We start from the raw sequence: 16,925 nt of genomic DNA, 5'->3' as shown, positions 1-16,925 counted from the left end.
TTGACAGAGATTGGGACACCATCCCATTTCTTACTGATCTAAGTTTAACAACAGATGGACCCCTCATAAGGAATGAAAACAGTGAGGGTGATAGAAATGTTACCTGAGGAAAGAATGTGTCAAAATGCTCTCAAGGAAATTAAAATTATAAGATGTGAGATTTTGTTTTGTTTTGGTAAATGCTATCTTTGTTAATGTTTTCACGTCTCCACTTTATAATGAAAAAAAAGAATTTCAGTACCTAGGCAACCTGTTAAGTCTCGTAAAGGTTTCGGTGTTTAGAACTCCCTGGTTATACTATGCACATAATGAATTGTCCCCCTTGATGTGATAAATTATGTATTAGAATAATGGATAGATCAATCAGTGGAGCTGTGTAAGTGAAACACACAGCTTTTGGCAAAGCAGGGTTTGCATGTTTACATTTATCACCCAAATGCCTTGACTTTGATGTAGACCTTTGAGATGCATTTATTAATCATGATTTCATTAAATTTTTTGGCAAACTAATGACTTTTATTTGTCAGAAATATTGCTGATGATATACTGCTGGTGTCCAAAAACACTCATCTTCTTTTTGCTACTTAACCTTCTCTGTGATTGTTAAACAGTAACTTGCATGAGACATCATATTTTAGATTACTAGAAAGGTCTTGGTGTCAGAACTACGCAGATTTTTTTTTTCTGATAGTGGGGTGGTGTGGCTTTTTCAAGTATGATTCCAGCTGGAGTTCACTTACCACACCTCACCTATTGAAGAAGGAAGGGCTCTACTCTAGGGGAAAATGAATACTTTTGCTGTTAATATGCATGAAATGATTAGTGGTGCAAATTATTAATATTTTAATATATTTCAGTAATTATGAAGAACGAGTTTGAGTAAACTACTCAAAATAACCAAGTGTATTTTCCTTTATGAACTCTTTTTATTCTATATATAAAACCATCTATTGTGATATAAACTCTCAGTAAATTACTCTATGGGGAAAGAAAATTGAACTTTTCAGTAATCTCAAGAAATTTATAATCTACTTGGCTAGACAAAGATTGTTATTATGGAAAGTGATAGACTAGTAAAATGTACTATATATTAATGAAATAACGATAAACAATGCAACAATATGGGAAAATAAATAATACAAAACAGTACTAAAAAAAAAAACAGTACTGTTGCTTTAAAAAGGGAGAGATGTGAGGGAGGGTATAGCTCAGTCGTAGAGTGCATGCTTAGCATGCAGGAGGCCCTGGGTTCAATCCCCAGTACCTCCATTAAAAATAAATAGATAAATAAATACAGTTACGTCTCCTCCCAAAAAATAAAAAGGGAGAGAGATCTTTGTGAATTTTTCTATAAATTATATTTAGTAGGTATAATTTATACTTAGGTTAATAATTTGAAGTTACCTGGAAGAATCAGATTCCCAGTGTTTAGAAAACAGTTATTGAAATACATTCTTGAGTCAATTTAGGGTATGATAGCTAAATGAATATAACTCATTACTTGATTAAAGAATGATTGAGTTAATTTTCTAAGTAAAAAATAAGTTCTTTGTGTGGTTTTATTGCTAACTAAAATCACCCAGGTGAACCAAGATTCTTAGGTTCCAGGTTGCCTCTCTAAGAGTCCTCAATCCAGTATTGGTAATTACATATTTTTCTGACTAAATGAAGAAAAACGACTCAGTTTCAAGACCATGGCTTTCACCAAAGAGAGTTAAGTGAAACCCTAATCCCTGCCAGCACTAAAAATCCCCAGAATTCATCAACTCAGAAAGAAGAGGAAGGCTTTATAAGAGCTAAGTCTCTTACTGGAAATTCTATTTTTCTCATTCTTTCTCTGCCTGTTGACTTTATAAAGTGGAATATTTCTTTAACTCAGTTCTTTATGGTATTATGCATAGATTTAATCCAAAAGAAGCATAAAGTTGAACTAGGTTACTTCTGAAAACAAGCCTTTGTTTTCTTTATTTTAATCATCTTAATACATTTACATTTATAAATTAGGTTCATATATTACTTTGATTTTAAAAAGTAAATATGTCATTTTAAAAAGAGTCAGCAGAAGAGCAAGCCACTTACATAGGAGAGCAAATAAAAAGGTCCAAAAGCACGAATAAGCTTGGTGGGTTCAGGTAATTGTGGTGGGGAGGAGTGGGAAGGAGTTTGCTAGATCACAATAGATGAGGAAGAGAGTAACTGTAGTAAAAAGAGAAGCAATTAAAGAATAGGAGGGTATAAAAAGACTCCTAGGAAAGGTATTTCTTCCTCAAGGTAGCTCTCCAAAATCAGTTGACATCTGGAGATGGGTGACGATTCTCCTATCCCCATGTTCAATCCACAGTCAATGTATATCCTTCCAAACTGATTCCAGTAGACCATTTCGGAGAAAAGATTGTTTCCTCTTTGTCCTACGTCTCTCCTGTCTTAGCAAAGGATCTGAAGCACAGCAAATCCACAAAATGTAATTTGCTTTCTTTTTGTTAATTAGAGATCAAAAAGAGCCTTAGAGAAGTAGTTGCAACCCATAATTTTATAATAAAAAGATGAAAGCAAATAGTAAGACAAATATCGCTTGGTAGAACTGGGATTATAATTTATGATTTTAGTCTCCTAATGCAGAATTGCAACCTTACTTGACAAAAAAAGTCTAAAGGGATAAAGCCAAAATATTCCTAATAAGCCAAATAGAATGTGGGAGGGTCCAAGAAATTTTAAAAAATCTTTAAGAGATAAATTTAATATTAGAATTTTTAAATAAAATAGACTTTAAAATGGTGTTTTTGTTGTTTACTTGTTTAATCATTTTGATGATTATTAAATGAAAATCAGAGAAAGATGCATTGTTCAGTTTTCAGCTTGGATGAAATGCACATTATCTTGACCCTATAAATCTGTTTTCCCTAAATGAACCTATTATGTTTTGTGATGAAAATATTCAAGTCATCAAGAGATTAAATAAAGGAAGCATCAGCAAAGGGAGACTGGGACAGGGGTTCATTCATAGTAAATTTTCATTTTATTTGTCAGATTTTAGAAATCAGCTATTGTAATGCATATAAAGAAAAAACAAATGTTTAATTATCGTAAGCATTTAGTTTCAAAGTGTGTGCACTCTTACGTTTTTGGAATATCATCCTGTGTGTAAACATCAACCAAATGAAGAGAATAAACTTTAAAATAGTATTCTTTTTAAATGTAACTTCCAGGCTTCCAGCATGTACAATGCAGTAAAACTAATCACGCTAGCATGAGTTACATCTTAATAACTAAATATCATTTCATTTAAGTGCAATGGCATAAGGAACATGAATTTAGGTTGTAATAAGAGTAGGTTATATAAACTTTCTTCATCAAAAAAAAATTTAACATGGGTCTGAACTATGGATCAGTAAACTTCATCTTATTTAAAAGAATGTGCTTCTTATCCTAAGGCAAAAAATGCACTTTATGTTCAAGAAGCCTACATAATATTTGTTTTTGGCTCATATCCCTAAAGTACCCTTTTTCACTTCTGTTCCATTTGCTTAGTTTGCCTAAGTTGAAAAAAGTTTCCCTCTTTAACACAAGTGCTATTTTAATAACTCCCCTCAAGATTCCGGGAGAGAGAAAATCATCAGTCCAACTTCCTCTATGGCGTCTGTGGAGGAGATGAGCCTGTTAAAGTCTGCTGATTCCACACACACACGTTCACTGACAGGGATTAGAGCAAGAGAAGGAGAGGAAGACTGTCTCAACAACGTGGGAGCTGGTGGCTCTGATTCAAGCCCAGGGGCTCCTATCTTTGTCAACCACATATTGTTGAAATTAGAAATCTTTCTAGCCAGAACTTCTTTGGAGCAAAAACTACCATAGAAGTTGAACAGTAGAATCCCTCATTCATAAGTAAAAAGACTGATGGCCAGAGAAGGTGTGTTTTATATGACAAGTTTGTGAAGAGACAGCATACAATTCTGAATTTATAAAAATCTGGGCCCATTGCTCTTTCATATTATCCATCCAACCAGTTAAAATTTAAGTAGCATTTACTTATTGGGTGTCTACTTATACCATTAATTTCTTCGTTGGAAATTGACAGTGAGCCACAAAGGATCCTGCCCCTACCCTCATGGAACTTACTTTATGTGAATTATGTTGACAGATATTTGTATAGCAACTATTAAACAGAATTTTCAAAAAAAGAAACTCTTGTGTTTAATGGGCTTTAAAATGCTGTGAATATTTTTTTCCTTCAATCAGATGGTACATTAAATCACCAACAGTCAGAAATATGTTTATCCATTTTCTTCTAACCCTTAGGCTAGTTGAAAAAACAAATCTTACAATAAAATTATGCTATTATATTCCAAGTTTTAAATTTTGAAAACCTCTGTTTCTTGAAGAAGTTCAGGATTGTCTTCTAGTAAAACCACTCTTAAAACCAATATAATATTTGAATAATTGATAAAAACTTTGACATCATTGAAGTTTTTCCCCCATTGAGCGTTTGACTCCCATGCATAAAAGACAAAATGATAAGGAATGAGGAGTAACATACAAATTAAAAGCATGTCTCAATTTTATACTTCACAGATTATGGTGGTGGGCACAAATTCCCTGGCTCCACATAATGCAGATTTGGTCACTGTGAGTCAAGTGAGGAACCAAAATATCCAAACCTGCATTTTAGTTAGGCAATTTTGTCTATCAACTGTTTAAATTGCATTGAAAGAATGATCTCAGAATTGAAAGCATTGATTTTGTCATTAATTACTTTAATATTTAACTTAATTTTCCGTTTTACTTGTCCTCTAAAGATAATTACAATGAACTAACCCTACTCTATTCCCACCCCAAACATGTAGAAACAAAGCAAAAATTCATGACTCTAAGAAATGGCTTGCTTATAGAGATGGAAGGAACAGAAACCTGAAATATCTTCCTGCTTTCCACTGACATCTCAGCCCAAAGATACTGACCTCAGTTCCCATATTGTGTGTGGCTTCATATGTTCTGCTATTGTGTCTTTTCTTAGAAAATAAAACCAGGGTATTCCGAATGCTCCAAAGAAACATATTTACAGCATGCAGCCTGGATAATAACATGAGTTTGTGGATGAGACACCGTCAAAGGATGTTATTATCATGGAGAAAAATAGAGCTGATCATTATCAGAACAACTGATGCTGCTAGAAAAAAGAGCAGAAGGAGTATACAATTTTGTTTGTGTCTGTGTTTTATTTCCTGTGGATGAGCATATTATACAGAAACAAACTATTTATTTTAGGATTGCTTGGACATTCTTGGTGTTTTACTGAAATGAACAATGCAAAGCAAAAAATTCATAAATGTACCTTTAAGAAAATGATTTATATCTGTGACTATACTTAATTCTAAAGAGTACCAGATCAAGTGTTATTCCCATAACACTTTTTAAAATAATGATAACAGATGGAATTGTGGTGATCAGCATGATGCTACACCAGTGACATTATATTATTTCTCTTAATAATTTTTAAACTTCCTAGAGTATAATGCACAGTGAACAGTTATCTTTCTTAGGCTAGATGATGCACAAAATGTTTTCAACTGGTTTGTCCAATTTGGCAGTATTATCCCTACTGCAGATGTCAAGTGTGGTCTACCAAATAACAATCAATAATATTAGAAATGCTTCTTAATGATGAAGTTAGTGAAAATGTTAAGCTAGAAAATAATGGGAATCGTACTGTGGAATACTATATATATACTGTGTGAAATACAGTATATACATATATTCTATAAATTAAGGCAAAATAAATTTAACCTAGGGCAGTGGTAAGACTGAGATGAATATCCTAAGAATAGATCAATCACATATGCACAAAAATCTGAATGATAGGCTATGGGGTTTCAAATACTATTTTTTAAAATTTCCTCTTAACTATGACATTTTAAAACTCTTCACTCTTTCTGTTCTCTTTTGTTTTGAATTTCTCTTCTGTTACTGATCCTCTTGTGCCTAATTCACACTATTCATCCACATCATCATGTTCTTGGCTGACCATACCCTTTAATTAGTATCCATATTACTATGTACAGCAAATTCTAAGTCTCTAAATATTCAAAGTTTACAATAATTGCATATCTTGCAGTTGTACGTTTTCCAAAAACGGTTATTTTGCTCTAAACACCATTTTTAAAATACTGCCATCAGTATGTTTTTGTGTGCTAAGAGTGACAATTCATGATAATTTCTCTAATAAAGCCCCCCAAAGCTCAGTGCCTTTAAACAATGTCTATTTGATTTCATAGTTTAATGAAGGTCAAATGACTCTCTTGGGCATGTCCTCCATTCCTTTTTGCAGATATTACATTTCATCTCTCTTCTTGTACACAGAATGCTCTCACTTTTGCCCCAAGAGTGGCAACACAAAATTTCATCATCCAATCTCCAGAGATCAAATCCAGAATCTCCAGTTTATCTACCATTTTTCCCATTAAGTCCAGATAGTTCTTTCCAGAAAAGTGACCTATGAATAATTATAGGTAAATTATTGCACGTATGTGCATGTGCATGCAGATATTCATGCACACACAACACACATACACGCACACGCTAAATATACAAGAATGTAACAGGGGGAAAAATAATTGGAATAAACTCCTACTTGGAAAGGGAAAGAATGAAAGGCATGCAAAGTGTATGGTTCACTTGGTTGTTGAAATCCACAGAATCTATATAATGATACAAGCAGCCAGGCTTCTTCCATTGTATGGTTTTTGTCATATCACACTTCTTTGAATTCATCCCAGAGGACTGAGGCCAATAGACTATGCAAGACAAGAGAGGACATTTCAAAAACAAGTTTAAAATATTGTATTCCTGTGGCCAAAACAAAGTCACACTTAGCAGCAAGCGGTAACTGGTAATATATTCCTCTTGTAAGACTGGTGGAAAAATGAATTGGCTTGAGGAAAATAAAAGTATATCTGCCACACCAGAATGGCTTATGTTTCTTCTCCCAGGACTCTGCAATTCTGCTCTTTTAAAATCTGAAATCAACATATTTTTCCATCTATGCTCTGCCTCCTTCATCAAAATGAAAATGGTATCTTTAATATAAATCTTTATTGCTGGAGTAATAACTTCATGATTGAATCTAAACTGCAATTAATCCTGCCTTAAACAGTGACAAAAAAAAAATCATGCTTTTTGTGTAACATCATCAGTATCTTCTCTGACTCCAGTGGCAAAGGGGATTTTATAGCTTGGAATTTATCTGCCCTTATTTGGAAAACAGCAGAACTGGTTAGACACACATTTCTTACCTGAGTGCTATTAGCCAGAGTTCAAATTATCTAGAGTTATATTTGAATAAAACATTAGTTTGGCCTTTTGGGTGAGATAAATATGCTCTTCCTACTCCATATGCATATTTTTCACCCAGTGTTGAATGCATTGGTTATGAAAAATTTGGCGCAAACCAATTCCTCCCTTGTAATATTTATTTGTGTTAAAAGATAAACTGAGCCATATTAGAATCTTTAAGAGTTTACTTAATTAAATAAACTCTAATCCTGCAGTGACAAATCCAAAGGGATTAGCAGCACCATGCTAACAGGAGTTATGGGAAACGCTTTCATCCTGTAGACCCGGAAGCAAAGGGAGGACACTGTTTGATTACCTGCAGCTTAAGTGATTGCCTTGCTTGGGAAAGTGCAGCCTGCTGTTTGTGATTGGTTGTTCTTAAATTTTGTTTTCTGGGATATGAACGCATTTACAGAATTGACTCTGGCTTATGTTTTGGTTTGCATAATTAAGTAGGCTGCCAAGGCCTCAGAGCCACCTCAGTCTAATGGCCTCTTGTTTAATTGCTTTAACATGTGCAAGGATCTAGGCACAATATTAACAATAACAAAAACTAGATGAACTCTTAATATTTTTAAGTTTACTTGCATTGATCACATGTTTTTGTATTGTATCTAAGTCATTTAGATAACCGTGATACCCTATAAAATATATGTTCTTCTTTGTTGAAAAGTAAAAAATGAGTATCTGTAATCTACTGAACCAGCAATAATTTCTTCCCAAGCAACAGACCAGAGATCATTACTTGATGACATTCAATTATATGGATTGCCTAGCACAGACTCTTCTGACATGAGCAGGAGTCCCATCTTTGAAGTAGGAAGTAAGCATAAGGATTATTAGGTGTTTTAAACACAACAATAATAACAAGTCATTTTTATACCTAATTTGAGGTTATAATCTTGGAGAATGCAATGGTGAAATTAAGCTCTGTTCTGATATTCTGAACATAGAATCACAACAGATCTTAATCCTATGCTGAAATTCTCCATGGTGCTTTGAATTGAAACACTTTGTATTTTCCAAAAACACTTAATTAAAAATAAACTTCTAAATGATATTTAGATAGCTAAATGATATCAAAGATAATATGAAAATTAAACCTACTTCTTTATTTGTGTTCAAGTCATCTGAGCATAGTTTAAAATTCTCATCTGATGTCCAACAGACAACCTCAACCAATTCTGAATAAGTCTCATTCTGAACAAATATAAACTCTGGTAATAGCATGAGACAAATCTATTGTCTTAACCCACCATTTGGATAGTATGGCTTTGAAATTACTATATGCCTTCAAAAATAGATCTCCTAAGATATTTATATGCTTTTTACTTAGGAGAGTTTACGATTTTATTTGAAAGAAATCAAGTCAATAATTAGCCTTATTAATTTTCCTACATATTTATTTAGTCTCTAGAAATTATAGTATTAGAAAATTTGGCATTCAAAATCCATGAATTTCAAGAAATAGAAACTACATTAGGCACAGGAAGAGAGTCTGTCAGGAAAATTCAAAGTTGCAAGACCAAGGAAGGTGGCACATTTTCTTTTGCACACGCAGGTTCCTTTTTTCTTCTCCTCTCTTTGCTCATAAAGGAACTTTTTCTACTTCACAGTACACATGGTACACAAAAAGTGACCCAAACCGTGGCTTATACCTCAAATTCTATTTATGCAATTCTAGCTAACTAGAACAGCTAGAAGGGGGATTTAACAAGAAGTGGGTTTTGAATAACATTTGTACAAAAAAAATTAAAAAGAACAAAAACAAAGTCACTTTATTTTTCCATAGAAAGCTTGATGCTCATTGTCAAAAGCAAATCTAATTTTAATCTTCTACTCTTCTTCCTCATAATACAAACTGTAGTTAAAGACTGCATAGGTTTATTTATAGCTATATATACGCAGTCTTACATAGAAGCACATATACATGTCAGTTTTATTAGTTCTAATCAAGAAGAGCTTTGAAGGAATTTTCCTGGAGTGAGAAATAGAAAGTTTAGTTGGAATTAAAATTAAATAAAAGAAATGGATTAAATCTATTCTGGGCAATTTTTAGAAGCAGTTTATGTATTTTATTGAAAAATGTCACATCATAGCTCAACAGATTGTTTTGTGGTAATCTACCATATTTTTTCAACAGAGGTACTGGTTTCAAAAAATTACTGCTCCATTTAAATGCTAATGTAGATACTGCTATGGAGGTCTCTTAAAGATTATGGGTTCTGAATACTCTAGTTATAGAACATTTGGCCTTTATAGATAAAGTTTCTTTACTTCAGCTAAAAAGCTGTATCTATAAAAGGAAAATGACTTTGTCACTCCATTGGTTCCTAATATTATTTAATATTTATTAAGATTCAACAGGACACTAAGCATTTATAAAGAATAGAATAATATTTACTTTAATTAACCTAGTATCTGTAGTCTCTGAAGGGAGATAGATATATGGTACACAAGCTTATATATTGCTTTTCTGGCTATAGATAGGATTCAGAATCACAGTAGCTCAGGTCTGTCATCTTTTGTTTATTATTATGGAATTAGAGAAAACACTCAGTTTCCCTAAGTCCATAAGAGTAAGCACCTTAAACTATAGACAGATACATCTTTGAAATAGCCCTTACTGCTTGCGTAGTTTTGTTTTTTTCTAATTTTTATTTTGATGTTTATTGTGCTTAAACAGTGTTGATATCCAGAATGATCAAAAAGCAATACATATATTTATGGCTCATGTTAAGATACTGTAATTTTTCTGTAATATATTGAATCACCAACTGTTGGAGCCTTATGAGATTTCTAAGGTACACTCATTCACTTTGCCAAAAGAAAATGTATGGCTTAAAGAACTTAAGAGCTATTGACAATCCAGTGCTGTTATCAACCTGTCAATTATGAGGACAGACAGACAAGTGAGCTTCCTTTATTATTGAAATATTTCTCAAAGTTATACGGTAAATAGTTCATTGAATTTCAGGGTTAAATGCCACTATTTTAATGTTAATTATACACAAATACACACAGACCAAAGGCTAGGCATAAATTCCTACTCAATATTTCTAATCAAATAATGGGAGAATGGGAATGACTCTTCAATACTGCCATATGCCAAGAAATGACTCAACACTCTCCTAACAGTCTTCTCTTTGAATTACTATTAAATTGGTGCAATGAAACATGATACCATTTGGCCTCCACATGACAGGAAAGGATTATTTGTCTATTAAGTTTCCCTCTGTTCTTTTCCTATCAAGTTGTGATACATCCAGTGGAGCTACTTGGTATCCAAAGGCAAATACGGAGACTGAAACCACCTATTGTACTTGGTGAAGATGATGATGATGATGATGAATGTGGTGGTGGGAATGATGATCATTAGTAACATTATCATGGAAATGATCATGTTATATAACATTGGTCTAGGACCTCCTATATGCTAAGCATTGTTCTTACCACTTTAAATGTATTATTTATCACAATAGTTCTATGAAGTAGCTACTATGGTTATCCTCTTTTTTAGATAAGAAAACTCATATATAGAGAGATAAAGTACCTATATTCAAACCATGCACATTATACATAAAATCCTAGCTCATCCCATTTATAGAGATACATGCACATTTATTAATACTCATTAATATATGATGTATATTTGTATACTTATGTATTTATACATATTTCATATGTTTATTCTAAAGAATTTACAGTTAACTTGAACATCTCAAAAACTGAGTTACTGAATTTCATTTTGAGATCTCCATTTTTATATCACCAATAGAAGGCATCTGTGTATACTATCCTAAAGTGATTACTCTTAAGATGATTCTCATAAACTGTCTTTAAAGGTTATAGGTGAGAGTGTTCCATTTAATATAAAGTAATACAGCTGACTTAATTTCCTTATGCAAAGTAAGAAACAAAGATCACCGTGCAATTTCCAGTAATTTACACTTTCAGTCATTTTCCTTCTTAGAAAATTTTACATTCACATTTTAAGATATTTTGGCTTAGCTCAGTGACTCAATTATTCATTTCACAATGTTAGAAAAAAAATTAGTGGTCCAAAAGTCATATAAAAGTATATATTGATAATGAGCTGACTGTAAAAGTCAGATTAGATTAAAATGGGAGGTTATTGGAAATTTCCTAAGTTTTATAGTTAAAGTGAGTTGCACTTACTTTATCCTCAGTGTAGTCTGAAAAGAGAATTTGATATATAAAGAATATTATTTATTTGGATTAGAGTGATTCTTTTAGATGCAACATAGATACTTAGGTATTTCAGGCTGTTCAAAGAGACAAGCTCAATAGTTCAATACAATCATCTTCTTTTCCTTTCTCCCCAGTGGGTATATATGCTCCCTCTACATCATATAGTTCTTATTATGGACTGAATGTTTGTGTCCCTCTCAAATTTATATGTTGAAGCTCTAACCCCTGGTTTGGCTATATTTGGAGTTGGGGCCTTTAAGGAAGTAAGCTTAAATGAGATCACGAGGGTGGGTCCCTGACCTGATAAAATTAGTGTCCTTTAAAGAAAAAATACCAGAGGGCTCCCCACTCCTCTCTGTCTCTCTCTCTCTTTCACTTTTTCCCTGAGTGCCTAAAATAGAAATTGTGTGAGAAAACAGTGAGAGAGAGTAGCTACCCCCAAGACAGAAGGAATATTCTCACCAGAAATTGGCCATGCTGGCACCTTGATCTTGGACTTCCAGCTTCCAGAACTATGAGGAAATAAATTCCTGTTTAAGCTGTCTAGTCTGTAACATTTTGTTGTCTCAGCCTGGGCAGACCAATGCAGTTCCTAAATATGATTTTCCCTTGTTTCTTTTCATATCACTGCACAGTAAGGTATTTTGATACTAAAATTATTGGGACAGTGTAATACCTTGGATTGTATTTACATCTGTCTTTTTATTTCATTTTAGCTCCCAGAGTTGTTACATTTGACCTCAGCTTAGTATTCAGGGACTATAGGCATTGACTGCAGACTGTGAGAGTTAATACCTCCTTAGAAGAGGTCATCAAAGAGATGTGACTGCCGGTTGACCTGCAGCTGGCTCGGGCAATTGGAGGCTCCCCAGTCCCTCCCCTGTCCCAGGAATGTGTTCTCTCCTTGCCTTCCCTGATCTCAGAAGCTGTTCCAAGGATACAACCTTAAGATAGAAATGTGGTATGAGGCTCTCTGGACTAGGTATGTGGTTGAACCTGGTTAAGGTCTGTGTATGTGACTGAACCCAATTAATCGTAATTTTTAAGATTCTGATGGGCAGCTCTGGAAATCTGCTCATCTTGCAGCTGCTCAATACAAGCCTCATCAGTAAATTCCCTTGCTTATTAGAATTACCATCTGCTAATCTGGAGTGTTCTGCCTCTCCCTCCCGTGTCTCTCTGCCCTCCATGTAGGGGACCACTTTCAGAGTACACGTAGGGAAGCTCCTGAGGAGGTTCCCATGAACCAGCATACATGGAGGCGGATATCTTTCTTTGTAAGTCCTTGACTTATTTTTGTAATTGTTTAATCAAATCTTATCTAAGTCTAATGTGAGAAGTCAGCTAATTAATACTTAACTGTCCCTTCAAAGCTTTGTAACAGAAAAATAGAAATGAGAGGTTTTTATTTCCAGGTTTAGATTGGGGTTAGGGATGCTGAAAATCATTGGGTTATCTTTTCACACAAATCACATACTTGAAAAAGTATCTTGGAACTGATTAGGTAGTAAGGTATTTCTAAACTCAGTTACACATTCACCTCTTCAGCTCCACTTCAGATTTTATAATTGCATGCGGTCAACAAAGAACTTAAAGCCGATCCAGTCTGGCAAGGCCAGCATGAAGCTTACCTACTATTGGTTGTGAAACTGAATGTTTAGACATTCAATCAAATAGTTGTTTTATATTGTTATCTTTTAAGTAACAGCTTCTAAAAATATTTTCTACTTCTGAAATAATCTCTTTAAATATGTGGGAAGTAGATCTTTTACTAAGGCATTGGCAAATCTTAAGCAACCTGAGTAATCTTGATAATCTATGTGAACAATCTTCTTTGAGAATACTTTTTTAGAGAGATTACAATATTGGAAAAGCTTCCAAAGAGGTCATTAAATTCTTAACCTACACTAGACAGAAAGGTGAAATAAGATTTCAGTATGCTGACTGGAGAATTCTAGGCTGCTAATGCCAGTGCTATAGCTGTGGCATTATATGAGACCTTATTATCTTTATTCACTGTTATACTATAATTGATACTGCTGCACCATTAGGAGAGTAAGGATTAATTACACAGGCTATACATATGCTTTGTAAATAAACTATCACTTATTTATAAGTGTAGTTAATGTGATATTGATTTCCCCAGCTCATTGTGCAATCAGTGTCAAATCCTGACATTAGTCAGGTAAAGAAACTTTTTCTCAAGGATGCAACCTGAATTAGTGAATGGCTTAATATTTTCTTATTTTGTACAAAATGACTTTTACAAAGTTTGAAGGATTATAATTTAGATTAAGCTATTTTAATGGATTCTGGAGATGGAATTTTTTTTCATCTTTGGTTGAGGTTCTCTCTGAAAGTATCTGCCTCTGGAGAAATTAGATTCCATTAGCTGTCTGATTCATTTAACCTGAAATTCTCAGAAAACAAACACACTGGCCATCACCAGAGGCTTTATATTTGAGCAGACTGCTTTGGTCTTATAAGCCTGTGGGCTTTTTTTTTTTCATCTACTCAGTGTGCTTAGGTAAATGGTATCTGACTGTTTACCCTGTGCCTTAGAAAGACTGTAAAAAGTGCTTACGCTTTGTGGAACTTAGCCAAATTAAAGAAATAAAGTTTCCATGGAAGTACAGCTGACTGCAGTTAGTTCTGTTCTCCACTACATCTGTGTTTTCTAACTTGTTCTCCATTCTAAATATGCCTTTCTTCTCTGAAATACCTATCTCCTTTATGCATAGTGATTTAGTGGTAGTTTATTTTATCTGCCTGCCAAAATCTACAGAGAAAGGGAACATGTTGTCATTCCAACTTGCATAGGCAAGTTTTGAGATTTTGCAACTATGGTTGTGTGTATGTTAAACACTCCCCTGCCTTCTCCTGCATGTGCATATGGAAATAGCATGCTTTATTCAGCCCCCCGAATAATTCAACTTCGGGGTAGAAAAAGACATATGCTGAATCGGTATTAGCAACTTGAACGTGTATTTACTGACTTTTAAGTGAAGTCATTCTAAAAGTCAAGAAAACACCAGAGATTCTCAGAACTGTATGTTCAGGCTTGGTGAAAAATGTTCCAGGTCCTTCTCTTGGTTCCTTCTGCTTTCTGCTCCAAGTTGAGTGCAAAGAATGTAAAAAAGCCAGCATTCTGCTAAAAAGTAATTACCTTCGTGAAAATAACTTATGGAATAGATCTAAATTGACCTATATGTTTATTTATGTGGTGTGAATTTTTACTAAAATTATACTTTTAAATGGACTAAAAGTTTATCAATCCTGAAAATAACTAGTTTTGTCACTTGCAAAGTTTCTCTTCATTAGCCACTCCCTCTAATATGTACACTACATAACCTGAGAAGATACACAGTAGATGGTGAGAGATCTTTACACCAAGGGGGGAAAAATAAAGAAAAACAATTATACCCGTATTGTTTTCTTCATTTTATAACCTTTTATGAGGTTCTTTAAAATTACTACAAAATATAAAACTAAGAGTGGGCTAAAACATAAGAACCACAAAGTCAAGTTCATGATGTAAGAATCTGTTTTAGTTCAGGGTACTTGAGTTAGGAGGGTAAATTAAAACCGAGTGTGGAGTTAAGGGCTCTAAGCAAAAGCAAGGTGTTGCCTCCCTAAGGATCTTATTTCATAAAAAACTCCTAAGACCATTGGGAAGACTGATTCCTTGTATGAAATTCACCAGTGGACATTATTGACCTGACTTGGTAGTTACTGTGGAAATTCCAACAACTTACATGAGGTGTCTCATTAGAGAAATTTATCTTCTCTGATAGCCACATAGTATTGTGATCATAAAATAATGGGGTAAAAAAGAGTCTGTTTTCATATACTTGGTAGTGAATTCTTTATAAACATCTCCCTATTCTGTGATAATGCAAATACAAAATGAAACAAAACCTCAGATTTTTGGGAGATGGTTTTTGCTCATGCTTTATTGATTACTGTTTTATGAAAATTGGCCAAACTGAAACTCTTTGGATTTCAGTTTCATATTCTATAAAGTAGAAATTAAAAGAGTCCCTGTTTTTCTTTGTATTTCACAGGAATTTTCTAAGTACTCAATGTTTTTAAAGTGTGTGCGTGTGTGTGTGTGTGTGAAGTAAAGCATTTTGAAAAACATAAACATCTGAATGTTAGATAAAAGAAATAAAAAATTAGCCCAAAAGGATTATTTGTTCACTTTTCTTTGTATAGGAGGATCATTTCAATTTTACCCCCTAAATATTTTTATTTTATATAGTACTGTATATTTATTTTTCAAGCCCAAGTCAGTCAAAATGAATGCAATTTTATTGAATACTTATAGCATGTGGGTCCTGGACTAGGCTGGACTTTTAAAAAATTTAATTTCTGCACTTATGCTGTAGTTATGCTTTTTATTTTGATGGAAATAAGATTCTCCTCTTGAAACTTTAACACTGGTATTTTGATCACATCAGGCATTTTGCTTCTTTTCTATCACACAGATATTTGCTTTAGAAATGTGGTTGTCTCTCACCTCCCAGAGCTGTATACTCCACTTGATCAATCATTTCAGGTCACTACAATTTTAAACACAAGGGGCCTTTACAAATCCATTCATGGGAGGTATGTTTCTAGAAATAGATGTTATCCTTCCTTTTGAACTTGGAAGCATGGGGAATATCCTCCTTCATTCTCCTCCCAGAATCTCAACTAGGTTTAGAGATTGTGGAATTAATAGAAGGTATTTGCAGTATAAGTAACATTTTTGAGACTGACTGTCCGTGTCTTTTTAATTAAATCTTAGGAAAGTTGGATTCTTTTCCTTCTTAAAAAGATGGATAACTGGTATCAAAATTATAAGTAAGTTGCTTTTAAAATATTTTCAAATAGCCTGCTCTGATTGATAATATTAAAAGACACTCTGTAGCTATCCTGAGGGTAGATTGTGTATATCATCATTAAAACTAAGACCGCTATAAATAAATATTGCCTCATATAGCTAAGTTCAGAAATGTATGTAATTTGGGGGGTAGTCATCCCCTGGAGTATAGGGGTTTAACATGGCAATTCTGATATATACTGAAATCAAGTTTGAAAAAAATAATTCGTTCATAGAGGATGTGATCATAAGAAATGCTAAGATACGCATTTAATAAATGGTTACTATGTTTCCTGTACTGTGTTTCATATGTGATGTATTATATAATTTCAGTATTATGTAAAATAGATTTTATTTTATAGCACCTGTTAAACTCCTATTTTTAAAGACTTTGAGGTATTCAGTGGCTAGTTGGGATTTCCACAGTGAGAAAGATGTAGACCCAGGATTCAAAGTGAGGAAGAAATTTTGCTCTCACCCACTTACCTACAGCTTCCTCATGCCTGAAGCCTGTCCTATTTCC

This window comes from Camelus bactrianus, chromosome 3 (genome assembly GCF_048773025.1).
Source record: "Camelus bactrianus isolate YW-2024 breed Bactrian camel chromosome 3, ASM4877302v1, whole genome shotgun sequence".
In the NCBI taxonomy this organism is placed as follows: Eukaryota; Metazoa; Chordata; class Mammalia; order Artiodactyla; family Camelidae; genus Camelus; species Camelus bactrianus.
The sequence above is the reverse complement of the archived record's forward strand: the minus strand, read 5'-3'. Positions refer to the sequence as shown.